This window comes from Euprymna scolopes, chromosome 45, assembly GCF_053919585.1.
Source record: "Euprymna scolopes isolate OS-2025 chromosome 45, ASM5391958v1, whole genome shotgun sequence".
Taxonomy (NCBI): domain Eukaryota; kingdom Metazoa; phylum Mollusca; class Cephalopoda; order Sepiida; family Sepiolidae; genus Euprymna; species Euprymna scolopes.
In genome coordinates this window covers 32,427,698-32,445,625 of record NC_136526.1, presented here as the reverse complement: position 1 = coordinate 32,445,625, position 17,928 = coordinate 32,427,698, and the positions used below count along the sequence as shown (strand labels likewise).

Here is a 17,928-nt window from a genome sequence, read left to right as displayed (position 1 = left end):
ACTTTCATATTTTTCTTTTCGCAAATATTACGTAAATATTAATTTCTGAGAAGAATATTCATAAAGTGTAAAATTTACAGACCTAAGAAAGATTAACAATTCCAAAAAAATAAAACTCACAAAATTAAAATAATCATTAAAGAAATCATGAAAATATAACATTTTTTACAAATAGAAATAATTAACTCTTATTAAAATAATATTTGAACGTTAAGCAGTATGTTTTCTTTAAAGGTTACGAAGCTTTGCTTGAGGATTTTAACAATAGATATGGGTAGTCAAAATTTTCTGGAATAAGTTTGTAACAATAAATAAAAAAAAATGCTTAAATACAATAAAAAACATGAAGTATTCTGCTTTCTCATTGGCAAAAATGTATTCATAAAATGTTCATTTTTTTACTTATATTTTAAACAGCAAAAATAAATCTTACATTTGTGATGTTGCAACTGATCAGAACATTCATGAAAGTTGTGGTGTTCAAATAAATTGATGTTACAGCAAAACTGACGTTACAAAAATCTACAAATCAAACAAATAAAATAAAAACAACTTAAATAATCATATTTTTCTTTTTGCAAATATTACGTAAATATTAATTTCTGAGAAGAATATTCATAAAGTGTAAAATTTACAGACCTAAGAAAGATTAACAATTCTAAAAAAATAAAACTCACAAAATTAAAATAATCATTAAAGAAATCATGAAAATATAACATTTTTTACAAATAGAAATAATTAACTCTTATTAAAATAATATTTGAACGTTAAGCAGTATGTTTTCTTTAAAGGTTACAAAGCTTTGCTTGAGGATTTTAACAATAGATATGGGTAGTCAAAATTTTCTGGAATAAGTTTGTAACAATAAATAAAAAAATGCTTAAATACAATAAAAAAACATGAAGTATCCTGCTTTCTCAGTGGTAAAAATGTATACATAAAATGTTCATTTTTTACTTATATTTTAAACAGCAAAAATAAATATTACATCTGATGTTGCAACTAATCAGAACATTCATGAAAGTTGTGGTGTTCAAATAAATTGATGTTACAGCAAAACTGACGTTACAAAAATCTACAAATCAAAAAATGAAATAAAAACACAACTTAAATAATCATTCAAAAATATGGAATACTAAACATTTTTACAAATAAAAATAATTAATAGTCATTCAAAAACTAATTTAATATTGAGCAGACTGTTTTTCTGTAAAAGTTATGAAAATACCTTTAAGCATTTTGGCTAAATGTATATTCAGTTCAGATTTATTTGTATAAGTTTGGAATAATAAATAAAATCATTTTAATTTTATAACAGGTGTGAGGAATTATGTAAAAATATATACATAGAATTATAATTTCATAGTATATTTTAACATCAAAAATAAAATCGCAAGTTCAGATTTACTCATTTAAGTTTTTAATGATTTGTGAGAGAAGAAAAAAATTCAGTAAATTATTCCAGAAAAAGTCTGACAAACAGATCAAATCAATTTAGTTTGGCTCAGCACAATAGAAGACGTGAAGTATTATGATTTGTTGTTTAAAAATGTATTCATAAAATTATAAATTTGTAATATATTTTTAACGCCAAAAAATAAGACAATGAAACATCATGAAGTTAAGAATTTAATACAAATCTGAAGGTAAAAAAATCAAAAGATCCAAAAATGAAATGAATGTTTTCAAAACAAATAAAATGAATGTTTTCAAAACAAATAAAATGAATGTTTTCAAAACAAAAAAAAATGAATGTTTTCAAAACAAAAAAAAAATGAATGTTTTCAAAACAAATAAAATGAATGTTTCCAAAAAAATAAAATGAATGTTTTCAAAACAAAAAAAATAAATCTTTTCAAAACAAATAAAATGAATGTTTTCAAAACAAATAAAATGAATGTTTTCAAAACAAATAAAATTAATGTTTTCAAAACAAATAAAATTAATGTTTTCAAAACAAAAAAAAATGAATGTTTTCAAAACAAATAAAATGAATGTTTTCAAAACAAATAAAATGAATGTTTTCAAAACAAAAAAATGAATGTTTTCAAAACAAAAAAATGAATGTTTTCAAAACAAAAAAAATGAATGTTTTTAAAACAAAAAAAATGAATGTTTTCAAAACAAATAAAATGAATGTTTTCAAAACAAATAAAATGAATGTTTTCAAAACAAAATAAAATGAATGTTTTCAAAACAAAAAAAATGAATGTTTTCAAAACAAAAAAAATGAATGCTTTCAAAACAAAAAAAAATGAATGTTTTCAAAACAAAAAAATGAAATGTTTTAAAAAAAAATGAATGTTTTCAAAACAAAAAAAATGAATGTTTTCAAAACAAAATAAAATGAATGCTTTCAAAACAAAAAAAAATGAATGTTTTCAAAACAAATAAAATGAATTTTTTCAAAACAAAAAAAATGAATGTTTTCAAAACAAAGAAAATGAATGTTTTCAAAACAAAATAAAATGAATGTTTTCAAAACAAAAAAAATGAATGTTTTCAAAACAAAAAAAATGAATGTTTTCAAAACAAAAAAAATAAAATGTTTTCAAAACAAAAAAAATAAAATGTTTTCAAAACAAAAAAAATGAGCAACTAATGGAATGTATTAGATGGTAAATAAATTCACATTTTTATGTATTTTTTATTTATAAGAGAAGGAAAAAGTGGATATTTAATAAAGAAAAAAGTGTTGCAAATTACCTAAAAAAGCTAGAAAAAATGCTACAAATTACCTTTAAAAATAAGATTGAATTTGAAAAATGGAGTTACTTCCTATGTTTGTCAGCTAAACTATTTCTTTCTAGTCATCATTATGAGTTTCTGTTTAAGAAAACTTTTAATATCAAACTATTTTCAGACCAATGTCAAAAATCATTGGCAAAACAAGAGGAGATGAACTTTTTCTGGTGGAAATTTAGAACAGTTTACAACAAGATGATTTGTTATCACATTTCAAAGAATTTATAAGTAAGGAAGTGAAACAGCAGATTTACCAAAAAGAACCAGTGAATACAAAGATATTCATCATTTTTTTTATCTAGTCACAAGACAGTGATTTGCTATTGACAAATTGCATTTGGAACAAATGTATGAGACTGACAAAATTGATGACGATGAATTGACATCTGGAGTGCAATGCTGATTTGAAGGATTACTTAATTTTTCTTGTTTTGCTGTCATATCTTTTTCACAACAGACTTTAATAATAAAACACAAATATTCCCTATAAATACTGAAAGTTGATGTTGATGAACTGCATTTAGCACAAATTGATAGGACAGATAAAATTGTCCTCAATAAACTTAATCTTTTGCATGACGGGAAACCAGGGCTTAAGAAGTACAACCACTTTTTTTTAATATCAGTTTTGCAATGTTCCATATGGAAAATTTTGTTCTTTACACTAATGTTAGAGTTCGATGAATACTTGTCAGAGTAAAGGCCAAGCTAATAATTTTCTAGAATCAATGATTCCTTATAACATCTGTTGACAGCTTTGACAATACTGAATCTGATAATGTTTTTTATTGTCTGTAAAGGATGTGAATCTATTTTAACAACTAGACAAGGCTGTGGAATATGGACTGCTTCTTGAAGATGACATTGTGTTATTGAATATCAGGCACGTAGCAAAAGAATCAGAATAAATAAGAAGAGGTTAACATTGGTTAATATTAAATACTTTTGAAAAACTGTAAATTTAGACAAACTCATTCTACTGCAGTTATTCTAATAGTCATCTCTGAATGCATATACCATGCAAAGAACAAGGTAATGGAAGGAAGGGCAGTAGGCCTTGATATATCTAAAGTCTTCGTGGAATCTGGCATGAAGGTTTTCTCATGAAAATTAAATCGTAACAATTAATATAATGATTATTCTTAGACAAAAGAAAAGAGCATGAAATAAATGCAAGTGTGTCTCAGAGTCAGACAGCTTGACCTTTATTATTCCTGATATTTATAAAGAATTTAATAAAATGGCGTGCGAGATGGGTATATTTTCTCATGGAACCCTTATGTTTATAGATAACAGAGGACTACTAATTTACATATTTTCACACAATGTAAAACCTTTAGAGAATTACTTTCAGTCTGTAATGGAATAATATCAACAGGCAACATGAATTGAAAAAGTACATTGCTGCAAAGGTGGGCTTCAACTACTGTGCTAGAAATCTACTCACACTTGTCAGAATCCTATATCTCTATAGAGATACGATTGGCCAATGCATGGAGTTTTGTTACATCTGGTTTGGTGCATTTACCACTCGTCTTTTCCATATAGAAAGAATCCTACAAAGATTATCCAATCAAATAAGTTGCATACTATCAACCTAGCTGTAGACTTTATTCCATCGTCATAATGTTGTATCCATGTACCTGTTTTATAATTATTCTAGTGAAATATCCTTTGAGGAACTCATAGCACTTGTGCCCCTCGACCTAAATACCCTAGCAAACCAAATAGGCAGCAGAATCTTACTTGCCAGAAGATGTCTTGTTTAGAGTGAATCTTTTTGCTTTCTTGACTTTTACTAACATTTAACAGTTTAAATCTTATGTGAAAAGACATCTTGCATGCTGGAAACAAACAGGCTACTCTTTGAACTCGTACAGTCAAAGAGGCTCAACTCTGCAACAGAGGAGTACCCTCTCTGTCAGATACGACTGGTGGCAGTGATAATAATAAAAATGTTTTTAAACCAGACGTTGTAAAATATTAAAATTTGCACCTGTTAAATTCCAAAGAAAGGCTAATGATGTACAGATTCCAGAAAAAAACATATCTGGATAGCCAGAAAGTATCCCATCAGAAAAATCGTTATCAAATAATAAACACTGCAGTCAAATCCACCTTAATTTTGATATATGAAACTGATTCGATATTACATAAAAAAGGATTGTTGAGACGACAGCCACAGATGAAGAATGCAGGATGTTATGAGCTCTAATTCAAAATAGTTTCTGGAAATCATTAACAGCAACATACACCCTTTAACAATCAACAAGGATTTTGCTAACATACAAAGTTGAAGATTTGATTGCTATAACCCTTGCCTCATTGAAATACTCCTTGAAAATGGATGTATGGAACTCACAGACACTTTGGAATCAACACAACATCAATATGCCTTATTCCCCAATAATTTGAATAGATTTTTCTTTCCCCTTTTTGAAGAATAAGAAAAGCAATGCCTCGTTCCAGTCAGATGAGAATGTTTCAGTGTGTAAAATTGCCTCATAGACTCGTAGAACACACAGGGGTTAGCACTCTAGACATAGCATTGTAGATTTCTACTGGTATTCTTCATTCAGTGTGACCATAGTCATATTCCGCAGCTTGATTCACATGTACATTCGCCGCAGGAGCAATGTGATAAAGCAATTTGTCAGAGTACTTTTTTGAACACTGCAATCATTCACCCCATTTAGTAATAATAGTGCAATCATGGGAACAAATTCTTTAACTGAATCCCATCCTCACAAGAGGCCTTGTTGTTTTGCATGTAGTCATATTCCTCAGCTCGACTCACACGCATATTCACCACAACAGCAAGGTGATAAAACAATCTGTCAAAGTTTTCTTTTGAACACTGCAATCATTCACTCCATTTTATAATAATAGTGCAGTCAACAAATTTATCTGATTAGCAATGTAACTGTCATTTGAACACCAAGTGATAATAAGATTACAAGGCGACTAGTAATTTCAAAGTGGACTAGCCAGTATTACATCTTGTACCAAGAGAAAAATGTTCAGTCATTTATAATAATAGTGCAGTCATGTAAACAAATTGTTTAACTGATAGAAGCCAACACAGGTTGCTGCATGCTAAGTTTCTTCTCGAAACAATTGTCAGTACATGTTTCTAGAAAAAAAGATACACTGAGTAACACAGCGCTGCAGATCACCTGTCACACATGTATTACACACTTGGGAAGTAATGATGCCTCATAAAGTGTGGGAGTAAAAGACAGCTCATCCAACGTGCATGTACCAAGATATAATTTATCTGATTAGCAATGTAACTGTCATTTGAACACCAAGTGATAAGATAACAACGAGGGTGCTGGAAGTGAATATTGATTGCCAAAAGGCGATTAGTAATATCAAAGTGGACTAGCCAGCGTCACATCTTGTACAGAGAGAAAAATGGCTCAGTCATTTACATATGGCTGACATATGCATGTATGCACTACATTACATGTATTTGTAGGCCACTGAAATGAATGCAGTGGTAAGCTGGTTGTTAAGGCTCGGTTTTAAGGTGGTGACAACTTTTATATTTACTTTCAAATTTTTTTTTACATAGGAGTCACCACTTGTCGAGACCCTCAGGCCTCTAAAGGATAAGCGTTACAGAGTGTATGGAAGTCAATGTGACTGTAGTAATCATTAGTATTGAAAATTTGGTAAATTGGATTACTAAAGGGGACGGCTTATCAAGAACTAAGAACTTGTTTATGTTGGACTTGAAGACAACAATATTGTAGTCAGCTGGAAATGGAAGAAAGTTCAACAGGTGTGCAGTTCTAAGAAATAAACTTTTTCATGGAACACACATTAGGGTCCAAGCACAAATGGAGAGTGGCCGAAATTATTGATATGGCTTTCAACTAGATGAGTGTTTTTCAGAAAAGTGTGACAAGGGGGAGGACATGGATTGAAGCTCAGATGAGCACTTGCCATAAAAATAATGATAAAGCAGAGATAGGCTCACAGCATGTGGGAAGGAACTTGCAGAAAAGAAAAAAGGGCATCCTCTACTAGACTATAAAGTCTATTTTGAATTGGCAAGACAATATAAGGTGCTTCTAGCAGCTCCTGCCCAGAGGTGGCAACAGTACTCCATCTTTGGACGTACTTGTCTCTTAAACAGGTACAGAATTGCATCAGGAGTCAGATTTCTATATAAGTGGTAGAATGATGCCATCGTTTTTCCAGCAACATCGGCAATGGATTTGATGTATCTGTTTCATTTCAGATCAGGAATAAAGGTCGGACCCAGAAGCTTGGAAAAGAAAGTAAAAATAGTTGTGCTCAGGATAAAGCCCTGATTTTATTTTTTTTTAGTGGGGGAGGGTACATAAAACATTAATATTTCATTAAGATAAAATATTTTTTAATCTGTGATCGTAAATAAATAAATGCAGAAAATTTCATTAAAATTTAGTGGGTTCGGGTTATGTGTAGGTACCTACACATAACCATTGGTACGAACAACCGTAATTTTTGCAGTAGAACAAGTTAACAATAAAAGGAACATGGTAGCTGTGGCATTCTTCCGAATTGCTGCTATGTTGACTTTCTAAAAATTTACTCATCAACGCATGCACCCTGGACTCAATTTATTTGGCACTTCCTGTTGAGTTTTTTCTCGTCATTATCATTATTGTCACCCACTTTTTTCCACAAAATTTTCATTCAAAAAATAAATATTTCCTATAAACATTGAACTTTCTTAAACATGTGAAATAACTTTTTATGTTTTTAGTAGTGTTTAGTAAGGTTGTATTTAAACCGAATCATACCGAAAACTGTTTTCTTTTTTGTTAGAGTATGTAATAATATGTTAGGTAATTGCAACATCTTTAAAATAAAATTTTTAAAAGGCAGTCGAAAAAAAATGTTTGAACAACAAAACAAAATGAAACAATAAAGACGGCATTAGAGTGATTTCTCGTTTATCTGCAATCATGGAATGTTGAATCATTTCTCTATTAAAACAAATGCAATCATAATGGTTTGAATGCACTCCTGTAGCAAAGCAAAGGGAATTATCATGTGATAAAAAAAGAGCTTCAAAAGCAATTAAATAAATACTTACTTTGTGTTTGGCAATATGTTTTTAACAAAGGAACCATTATAAGATTAATTAATTTAAATGAGTCGATGGTGGAAGTCAACATTTTAAGATGGCGACCAGAAAAGCAATATCAGAGAAAACTGCAAAAAAATATTTGTTGTTGTTTTCGTGATTTCAATATTTTTTTTAATTTGGTTGTTTTATGTAAAATTACAAACCATTCTTTCATTGTTAAAAATTTTTTTTTTTTTTTTGTTGTTTTTTTTATTTCATTATTTTTAATTTGGTTGTTTTATGTTAAATTAAAAACCATTTTTTCATAGTTAAAAATTATTTAAATTATTTTGCTGTTTTTGTGATTTCAATATTTTTGTAATTTGGTTGTTTTATGTTAAATTACAAAACATTCTTTCATTGTAAAAAATTATTTAAATTTTTTTTAACTTGGTGGTTTTATGTAAAATTACATCACATTTTTTAATTGTTAAAAATTATTTTTATGTTTTGTTGTTTTTGTGATTTCAATATTTTTTTTTTAATTTGGTTGTTCTATGTAAAATTGCAAAACATTCTTTCATTGTAAAAATTATTTTAATTTTATTTTTTGTTTTTGTGATTTCAATATTTTTTATTTGGTTGTTGTGTTAATAAAATTACAAAACATTTTTTCAGTATTAAAAATTCGTTTTCATTTTTGGTTGTTTTTGTTATTTCAATATTTTTATTTAATTGGTTGTTTTATGTAAAATTACAAACAATTCTTTCATTGTTAAAAATTATTTTACTTTTTTGTTGTTTTTTTTATTTCATTATTTTTTAATTTGGTTGTTTTATGTTTAATTACAAAACATTCTTTCATTGTTAAAAATTATTGCCGATCACACATATTAATTTACTTGAGGCATTGCCACGTCAGGAAATTGGCGATGATAGATGACGATGAATTTAGGAAAACTCGTCCCCGGAAAGCTGGTGCCCAGAAAATCCGTACTTGGAAAACTGGTACCCGGAAAACTCATCTCTTTTCGCTATGTAGGAAAACGGGTGACTTATTGAATAAATATCAATTGAAAACACATTTTATGACTGTTCTTAAATGAGATATTGTTTGTAAAAGAGACTATACCCTCCATAATATTTAAAAAAAATATTTTTACTTGTTTACTGTTGTTTTAAAAAAATAAAATCGATTTTATAATTGAGTTAACTGTTGGTCAATAGAAGAGCCGGAAGTCAATGCATTAAAACGAACAGGAGTTTGCAGTTGAAGTGTCATTGACTGGTACAGTTTCTTGCGTGAAATTTACAGCATTTACCTAATTGACAATCCTGTGGAAATGGGGGTCATCGGCGAACAAATGAAATTGATGAGAGAAAGTTTATGTTCAACCAGGATCACGCATTATAACTGATGGCTGGCGATCATATAATGCCCTTCCTAATCACTTTGTGGTCGATCACAATGATCCGACAGTACACACAAATACAGTTGAAGGATCGTGCAATCTATGTAAGGTCAAACTAAGAGCTATGAGAGGCACTAGCTTAGAAAATTTCCACAGTCACCCACAGGAATTTCTGTGGCGTCGCCGATTTAAAAATAACTGTTTTGGCAATATCATCTACTTGATTCGTACTTATTACATTGTTTTAATTTAACTTTTTATCATAAGTGAAATATTCACATTTTTAAACTGTTTTAAACTGTTGCACATTCACCTTTTGAAACTGCTAAAACTGTAAAAAGAAATGTGACACATTCATAGTTTTTTCATGTCTGTGAATAAATATATTTTTAAAATACTGAAATTGTTTGAAAAAATATATAACATTTGAACTGGATAAAAAGACCTGCGATTAAAAAAAATAACTGATAAAAACGATCGTAATAGAGATGCGATTAAAAAATAAAAAAATTTATGAACAGATATGCGATTAAAAAATTAAAAAAATAATTGATAAAAAAGATTGCAATAGATTACATAAGTTTAAATAAAAATAACTAACTATATTTGAAAAAACAAATAAAAAACCTCCTTGCATATCTTGGTACTTGTACATATAATCAAGCAATTTAAAAATGAAAATAGCGAAAAAAAAAGGGGGTTATATTGTACATTTTGTTTCGGACAGAAGATCTCTGAAAATAAAAATTAACTTAATTTGAGAACATTTTTTTTTTCAGTGGAAAAACACGTTTTTATGAGTGCACGTTTAAGTCTCCTATTTTTTAATTTTTTGGACATGCCACAGAGAGATAACTCAACTTAAAGCACCGACACTCCCTCCCATCTTTAATCCTAGCTTTTCTTCTTCAAAATCGAACCTTTTGCTCAGTATCATAACAAATTGTTTTTTGCGTTAAAAAAAAATACTTAATGAAATTAAGTGAAATATTTTTCTTGAGAACTTTGTTCCATAACAGATACGTACAAGATAACCTTTTTTCGATATTTTCATTTCTTAATGTCTTGACTAAACTATACAAGTACCCATATCTTTTTAAATAACTATGTTTAATTAAGTTTTAAAAAAATAAACATAATGTGGGAAAAACTATTCTGAGGGTAAAGGTGATTACCAAGTGATTGCGTAAGCTTCGAGGGGTTGCAAAGTATGCCCTATGTGACCTCCCCCTACTGGGATCGAGTAACAAAGTAAGGTAACACAGAGAGCAACGAGTAACAAAGGTTGTGCCACCCGTTCGCCAGTACTTCATAAACACAACTGACCATGAGTCAGAGACACGTTCCTTTTATAAGAAAAGATTCATGGCTCCCACTACTTCTCCAAGTCTATATAAGACTCGTCATCTTAAACACTCAGATTTGAATTCTGCTCCCGAGGCCAGTTCCACCTTATAAGCAATCCTCTTTTTTATTTTTTATTTTCTCACAATAAAATAGAATTGAAAATCGTATCGATTCTGTGCTTCCATAGTTATATTGAGAGACGCATGTGCCAACTTTCGGTGTGTTTAAAACTTCCTATCTCTTTTTATTCTCCATAACCCTGCATTTTATATATAATTTAATTCTAAAATAAATAAGTATCGAAAATTTTGGGAAAATTTGACCATGAGTTGATTTTTGCTAGATTTATTAAACATGGGTATGTTTTCACGTTCGGAATCCTTACTACATGGGAACGTTATTTTAAAGCGTCAATTATGTAAACAAGGTTTTCGTCTTACAATTTCATTATTTTCGTATTTCGTTTATTTAGTGTCGATATAATTTACCGAATTCGCCTAAAATCTTCAAAGAGATTAAATTCACTTTTGGTGCTTCTACACTTTATTGCCGAAATTGGAGACGCCATTTTATTTCACGTACCTGCTGTCCAAATCTAGGGGAGAAATCATTATATTATAAACTAAGCCCAACGCATGAAATAAATAAAAAAAAAAAAAAAAAAATTAAACTGATGAACGATTGCTTCCGGAAAGAGAAAGAATAAATTTACCTAAAATTAACATTTATTTCATTGACCCTTCAAAGTTGCTTTAATTAAAAAAATGTATAAAATTATTTATTTGTTTGAAAAAAATAAATAAATAAATAAACAAACAAAAATATTTTATAAAAATCCAATGTTGCTTTCATTACAAAATTGTTTTATTAAAATTATATTATTTATGCAAACGTTTCAATAAATCATATTTTGATAAATTTTTATACAATAAATGTTTTGGTTTTGATTTGGTTTTCAAATGGCGCTCGCCCAGTTTAAACCATTATGAATATGTCATTTCATTTTCTAGTTTTAATTAAAAAAAATGTTCCATGAAAAACTTTCTCGTTCTCATTAATTAAATCGAAACATTTCCAATTAAACAATTACGGATTTTTGTTCTCTTTCACTTTCTTTATTTACTTTTTTTCATTGTTCTTTCAGGAAGTTTAATTTTTTGGGTTTGTATTACTGTACACATAGATTCGAAAAAGTTGTCAAAAAACAAATATATAACAAATAAATGTTATCAAAGGCAAAATAAGGTACTTTTCTACCAAACTAGATATATTAGTTGTGTTTTTATTCCATGTAACATGTTTATTCTGCTCGAAAAACATGTAGTGTTTACCGATGTATTGGAAAATTCAAAATGGCGCCCGACTCTCTCTTTAACAAGGTAAGTTTGGGAAAAGGTGTTATAAATAATAAACTAGACAAAATACTATTAAAAAAAAACACAGAATATATGTCAACTTATGTCACGATAACATATATTGAGCGAATTTCTAACAGTATTTTGTCTAGTTTATTATTTATAACACCTTTTCCCAAACTTACCTTGTTAAAGAGAGAGTCGGGCGCCATTTTGAATTTTCCAATACATCGATAAACACTGCATGTTTTTCGAGCTGAATAAACATGCTAAATTGAATAAAAACACGAAAATTGTATTCAGTTTGGTAGAAAAGTAACTTATCTTGCCTTTGATAAGATTTATTTGTTATATATTTGTTTTTTGACAACTTTTTCGAATCTATGTGTACAGTAATACAAACCCATTATTTATTTTTTTGTTTTTTATTTCACGCTCTTCAGCCATAGTTTAATATAATGATTTCTCCTCTAAATTTGGACAGCAGGTTCGTGAAATAAAATGGCGTCTCCAATTTCGGCAATAAAGTGTAGAAGTATCTCACTTTTAATAATATTTTTAAAGAGATTCAATTCATTACCGATATTTCCCTTCCAAAAAGTGCTTTCCATCTCAATGTGATATTTAAAAAAAAAAAAAAAACATATTCACAAAAAAGTCGAAATAATTCAAGTAATATTTTACTTACATTTGTTGTATCCTCTTTTTCTTGACTTGTTTGATGGAAAACATTCGTTGATGTTTTAAGGGTTGTGTATGTTTTTTATTCGCTTTAAAGGGCAGAATTAAGTGAATCTCGTCAAGGTCAATAACGCATGTCAAAACTGAGGTTTTCTACTGGGGGTCTCTTCTCCCTAACAAGTTTGTTATTAAACACAATTGTTACATTTTATTTTTACTTATTCTGTTGATTGTTATTGATATTGTTATTGTTGTTAAATTTAAATCTATAAATCTAGCCTTGTGACCTCATGAGTTTAGATGCTGAGTAGGACAAAGGGTTTGTCAGATTGAAGTCGGCGCATGCGTCATCAACCCAAACGAGCATTTCTTCGACGTCACTGTACCCCCCCTCTCTCTCTCTCTCTCTCTCTTTCTTTTTCTCTCTTCGTCTCTCCTCATCATTTCCTTTCCTCATTTATAAGTTTTTGTTATTGTTATTGCTATTACATTATTAACAATACTGTTAAAAACTCGCTCAATATATGTTACCGTGACATAGGTTGACATATATTCGGCGGGTTTTTATAGTATTTTGTATAGTTTTTTTTATTTATAACACCTTTTCCCAAACTTACCGTGTTAAAGAGAGAATCAGACGCCATCTTGAATTTTCGAATACATCGGTAAACACTACATGTTTTTCGAGCAGAATAAACATGTTACATTGAATAAAAACACGAAAAATATATCCAGTTTGGTAGAAAAGTAACTTATCTTGCCTTTGATAAGATTTATTTGTTATATATTTGTTTTTTGGCAACTTTTTCGAATCTATGTGTACAGTAATACAAACCCCAACTTGTTTATTACATATTTATAGTGTTATTTGCCCCAAAACATGATTAGCAGGTAAGCATGGAAAAAATAAAAAAAATGAATTAACATTTTTTTTTAGTAAACTTGTTTATTACATATTTGTCGTAGTATTTGCCCCCCCCCAGAAAAAGGAACTTTTTGTTACGTCGTTATTCATTTCATAATATTATCGCATATTATTTTATTTAAAAGAAAAACATGGGCAATTCTTAGGTACGGGCAAAAATGGGTGGGCAAAAATAGGAAGACCTAGTGTAGGGGAATAAATAAGAGCACCGGATTACCGGTGTAGGGTAAGGAGTGAGGTCCCTTAGAAAAAGAAGAGGAGAGTCTGTACACATGAGGCACGGACGCAAAAAGTTCTTCTCCTAAAAGACAATGTTGGACAGACAGAGTACAACTCTAGAATACAGTTCTCACTCCTCCCGTAAACCCCACTATTGAAGTGAGTAATCTTTTTACCTTAATGTTCTGAATTGCAATGTTGTCATGTTTTCATGTTTGTTAATAAATTCTTGTCGTTTATACTTGTTGTACGTTTAGTAATTATTAAAGCTGGTCGGTAGTTTTGGGACTTGGAAGAACCTAAACCCGTACCAACAGTGCTGACCCCAACTAGCAACATAGAATACGCAAAGCAACGTTTTTTTTTATTTTTTTAATAACAAAAGGAAAATGCGTAAAATTAAAGTTTATTTTTAAATAAAAATAATCCATAACATGAATCCCGGCGTCAGAGTAGTTAAAAATAAATAAACAAAACATTTACGTACGTAAGTAAAAATAAAAAAATAATGACTAGTTACGTTTTTGTGCCGAGATTTATTTTATACAAGTATCGTTACCCTTTCATCGGGATATTCACATTTTTCTCGCACAACAAATATGGCTGACCGCGTCTTCTTCAATTTGCATGCGGCGCCAGTCTCGTGATTGGCTGATGTGAACACTACGTCACACTTCGCCTTCCTCTTGCTCTGCCCCTACTATTACTATTATACGGTGTCATCTAGCTAACTGACGCTATAAATAAATAAATAAGATAAAAATAAATAATAATAATAATAATAAAGATCATACATAAATGTGAAATGGCGTCGCCCACATTCAGTCTGATTCCAACGGATGAACGGAATGACCCTGCTTTGTTTTTCGCACAGCTAGATTTATATTTTCGGCAGAAAACGATATCCGGAAAAACTGAAAAGTTTTGCCATGTGGCGACTATATTACCTCAGGATGTTATCGTCGAGGTGAGAGACCTAATTATATCTCCTCCCACGGAGAAACCATATGACACCCTATGAGAAAGAGTGACAACTGCTGTGTCAGTTTCAGCACACAGGCGAATCTCACAATTATTAGAACAGGAAACGATGGGGGATAGCACGCCGTCACAGTTTCTAAAGCGCCTGCAGAAGTTGGCTGAAGGGACAATGGACAATAATATTGTCAAACACATCTTCCTACAGCGCATACCAACCGAGTATAAGGTGGTAATAGCTGCACAAGATGAATCTATGCCAGTGGAACGAGTGGCTGAGATAGCCGACCATATTGCCGATATAATGTCGACACGGTCGTCAATGGTGGCTGGCGTTCAGACATCGGAGAAAGACGAGCTACTCTCCAAACTAATGGAGGGACAGACCAGATTGGAAGCTCGCATGAACAAAATGGCGGAGGACATCGCAAGACTTACCCTCGAGAATAAGCAAAGGCGGGGGGGGGGGGGTGCGCGCAGCCACTCCAGAGAACGGAGGCAGGATAGGACCATTTGCTGGAAGCACAAGAGATTTGGGGAGAAGGAAAACTCCTGTATCCCACCGTGTAGTTACAAGAGTTCGGGAAAAGCTTAAACCGACAGAAGAATGCGGCATCAACTGTCGGTGCATCTCGTTCAGGCCGCTTATTGTATGTGGTGGACAAAAACTCAGGTACGTCCTTTTTGGTGGACAGCGGGGCACAGGTGTCTCTCATTCCTGCGACTGCAGCCGACAAGAAATCCCCTCCCTGTAAATTCACACTACGAGCTGTGAATGGCTCGTTAATACACACATATGGGGAGAAGTGTATGGACCTTAATTTAGGCCTGCATAGAACATTTACCCACATTTTTATAGTGGCGGATGTAGACAGTGCTATTTTAGGTACCGATTTTTTACAGGCGTTCGGTTTGGTGGTGGATATAAAAGGCCAGTGTCTGAAAGATCCAGAAACGCATCTCACAGCGTGTGGGGTAGTTAGGACTGGTACTCCATTGTGTCCAGCAGTGGCACATGCAAACCAGGATAACGATTTTCTGAGTCTCTTGAAGGAATACCCTTCAATTTCAGTGCCTTCTTTCCAAAGGGACGTTTTGCCACACTCCACCACACACTATATCGAAACAAAGGGTCCACCCGTTCATAGCAAACCTAGGGGCTTAGCACTAGAAAAGGTAACAGCGGCCAAGACTGAATTTCAGCAAATGATGAAGTTAGGCATAGTTCGCCCTTCAAAGAGCGAATGGGCTTTACCTCTTCATCTTGTCAACAAAGGTGTTAACACATGGCGGGCATGTGGGGACTACAGAGCACTGAATGCAGTCACTAAACCAGATAGATACCCAGTACCACATATCCAGGACGTGACAGCGGTGGCTCAAAATAACCGTTTTTTTACAAAATTGGATTTAATTCGAGCATATCACCAAATACCGGTGGAGCCCGAACACATTCCTAAACGGCTATCATCACCCCATTCGGGATGTTCGAGTTCATGCGAGTTTCTTTTGGATTGCGGAATGCAGCACAAACATTCCAACGGTTCATAGACCAGGTGTTGTCAGATTTGCCATTCGTCTGTGCATATATTGACGATGTACTCATTGCTAGCCAAACTAGAAAGGAACACATCGGTCATGTGCAACAGGTCTTCAAACGTTTGAAGCAATATGGGATAGTCCTAAACCCATTAAAATGTGCTTTTGGTCAATCCGAAGTAATTTTTTTAGGACACCATATTTCAGAGGGGGGAATATCCCCATCACCAGAGATGGTCAAGTCCATTCAAAATTTCCCTATCCCTGCCACAATGAGGCAGCATCGTCAATTCTTGCGGCTGATAAACTTTTATCGTAGGTTCTTACCTCACTGTGCACAAGTACTTTTACCATTGACAAGTTTGTTGACAAATGTGAGGAAGTGTGACATTGTATTTTCAGAGCACGCGGTAGAAGCATTCAACAAGATCAAGGCTATGTTGCAGGAGACTGCAAAATTGTCTCACATCCAACCCAACCAGGAGCTGTGCCTAGCAGTGGATGCATCCGCAATTGGAATTGGAGCGGTCCTACAACAAAAATGTGATGCGGACTGGAAACCCATTTCCTTTTTCTCAAAAAAATTAACAGAGACTGAGAAACGCTATAGTACATTTTCCAGAGAGCTGTTAGCTGCATTCTCCACGATACGCCATTTCCGGCAGCTCTTGGAAGGTCAGCAGTTCCATATCCTCACGGACCACAAACCCCTGTTAGGCGCTTTACAGTCTTCCTCGGACAAATATTCTCCCAGAGAGATACGCCAGATGGATTATATCCTTCAATTGATATCGGATATCCGGCACATCAAGGGAGCAGACAACATCCCAGCAGACACCTTATCGCGGGGAATTAATTCCTTCCTGTTGCAGCCGGCAATTGACGTCGACACCTTGTCTAAAGAACAACAGAAGGATGAACATTTACAAAATCTCCTGCAGAATAATCCAACTTCATTGAACCTAGTGACAATTACCAACCCTACCAGCCGCACAAAAGTTGTGTGTGACACAAGCACAAACAAACTGCGACCATACGTTCCAGCATCGCTATGCAAAGACATATTTAAGGCAGTACACGGTCTATCGCATCCAGGGGCCAATGCCTCTGTAAGGCTACTAACAGACCGATATGTCTGGCCGCGAATAAAAGCTGATACAAGAGCGTGGGCGAAAACGTGTGTGGAGTGTCAAAAAGCCAAGGTCGGTCGTCACACGCGGGCTCCTCTAGGAACGTTTCCAGTTCCAGATGAGAGATTTCAGCACATTCATATCGACATCACTGGACCATTTCCGACATGTGAAGGTCAGTGCTATCTGCTGACATGTATCGACAAATTCTCACGATGGTTTGAAGCTCTACCGATGCCAGACATGATGGCATACACAACTGCCAGGACATTCCTTGCTGGCTGGGTGGCCAGATTCGGTGTACCACAAAATATTACATCAGACAGAGGTCGACAGTTTGAGTCAGACCTTTTTCATAAACTTGCAAAACTTTTGGGCACCAAGAGTATACACACCACGGCTTATCACCCCCAGGCAAACGGCATGGTCGAGCGACTACATCGCAGTCTGAAAGCCTCCTTACGGGCACAGCTTACGGACAATACAAGGTGGTTAGAACATGTGCCATTAATATTGTTGGGACTGCGGACAA

At 32.5% G+C, this 17,928-nt stretch overlaps 1 protein-coding gene across 1 annotated transcript in view; it reads right to left on the bottom strand.

The window, feature by feature from the left end:
* Positions 1–12,970, bottom strand: part of LOC145269380 (uncharacterized) — a 63,122-nt gene extending 50,152 nt beyond the window's left edge. The window contains exons 1-2 of the mRNA XM_080125067.1: positions 12,613–12,970; positions 434–522 (exon numbers count right to left, since the gene is read on the bottom strand). The gene's annotated coding sequence lies outside the window, so the exon portion shown is untranslated. The remainder of the gene's footprint in view (positions 1–433; positions 523–12,612) is intronic.
* Between the last annotated feature and the right edge of the window lie 4,958 nt (positions 12,971–17,928).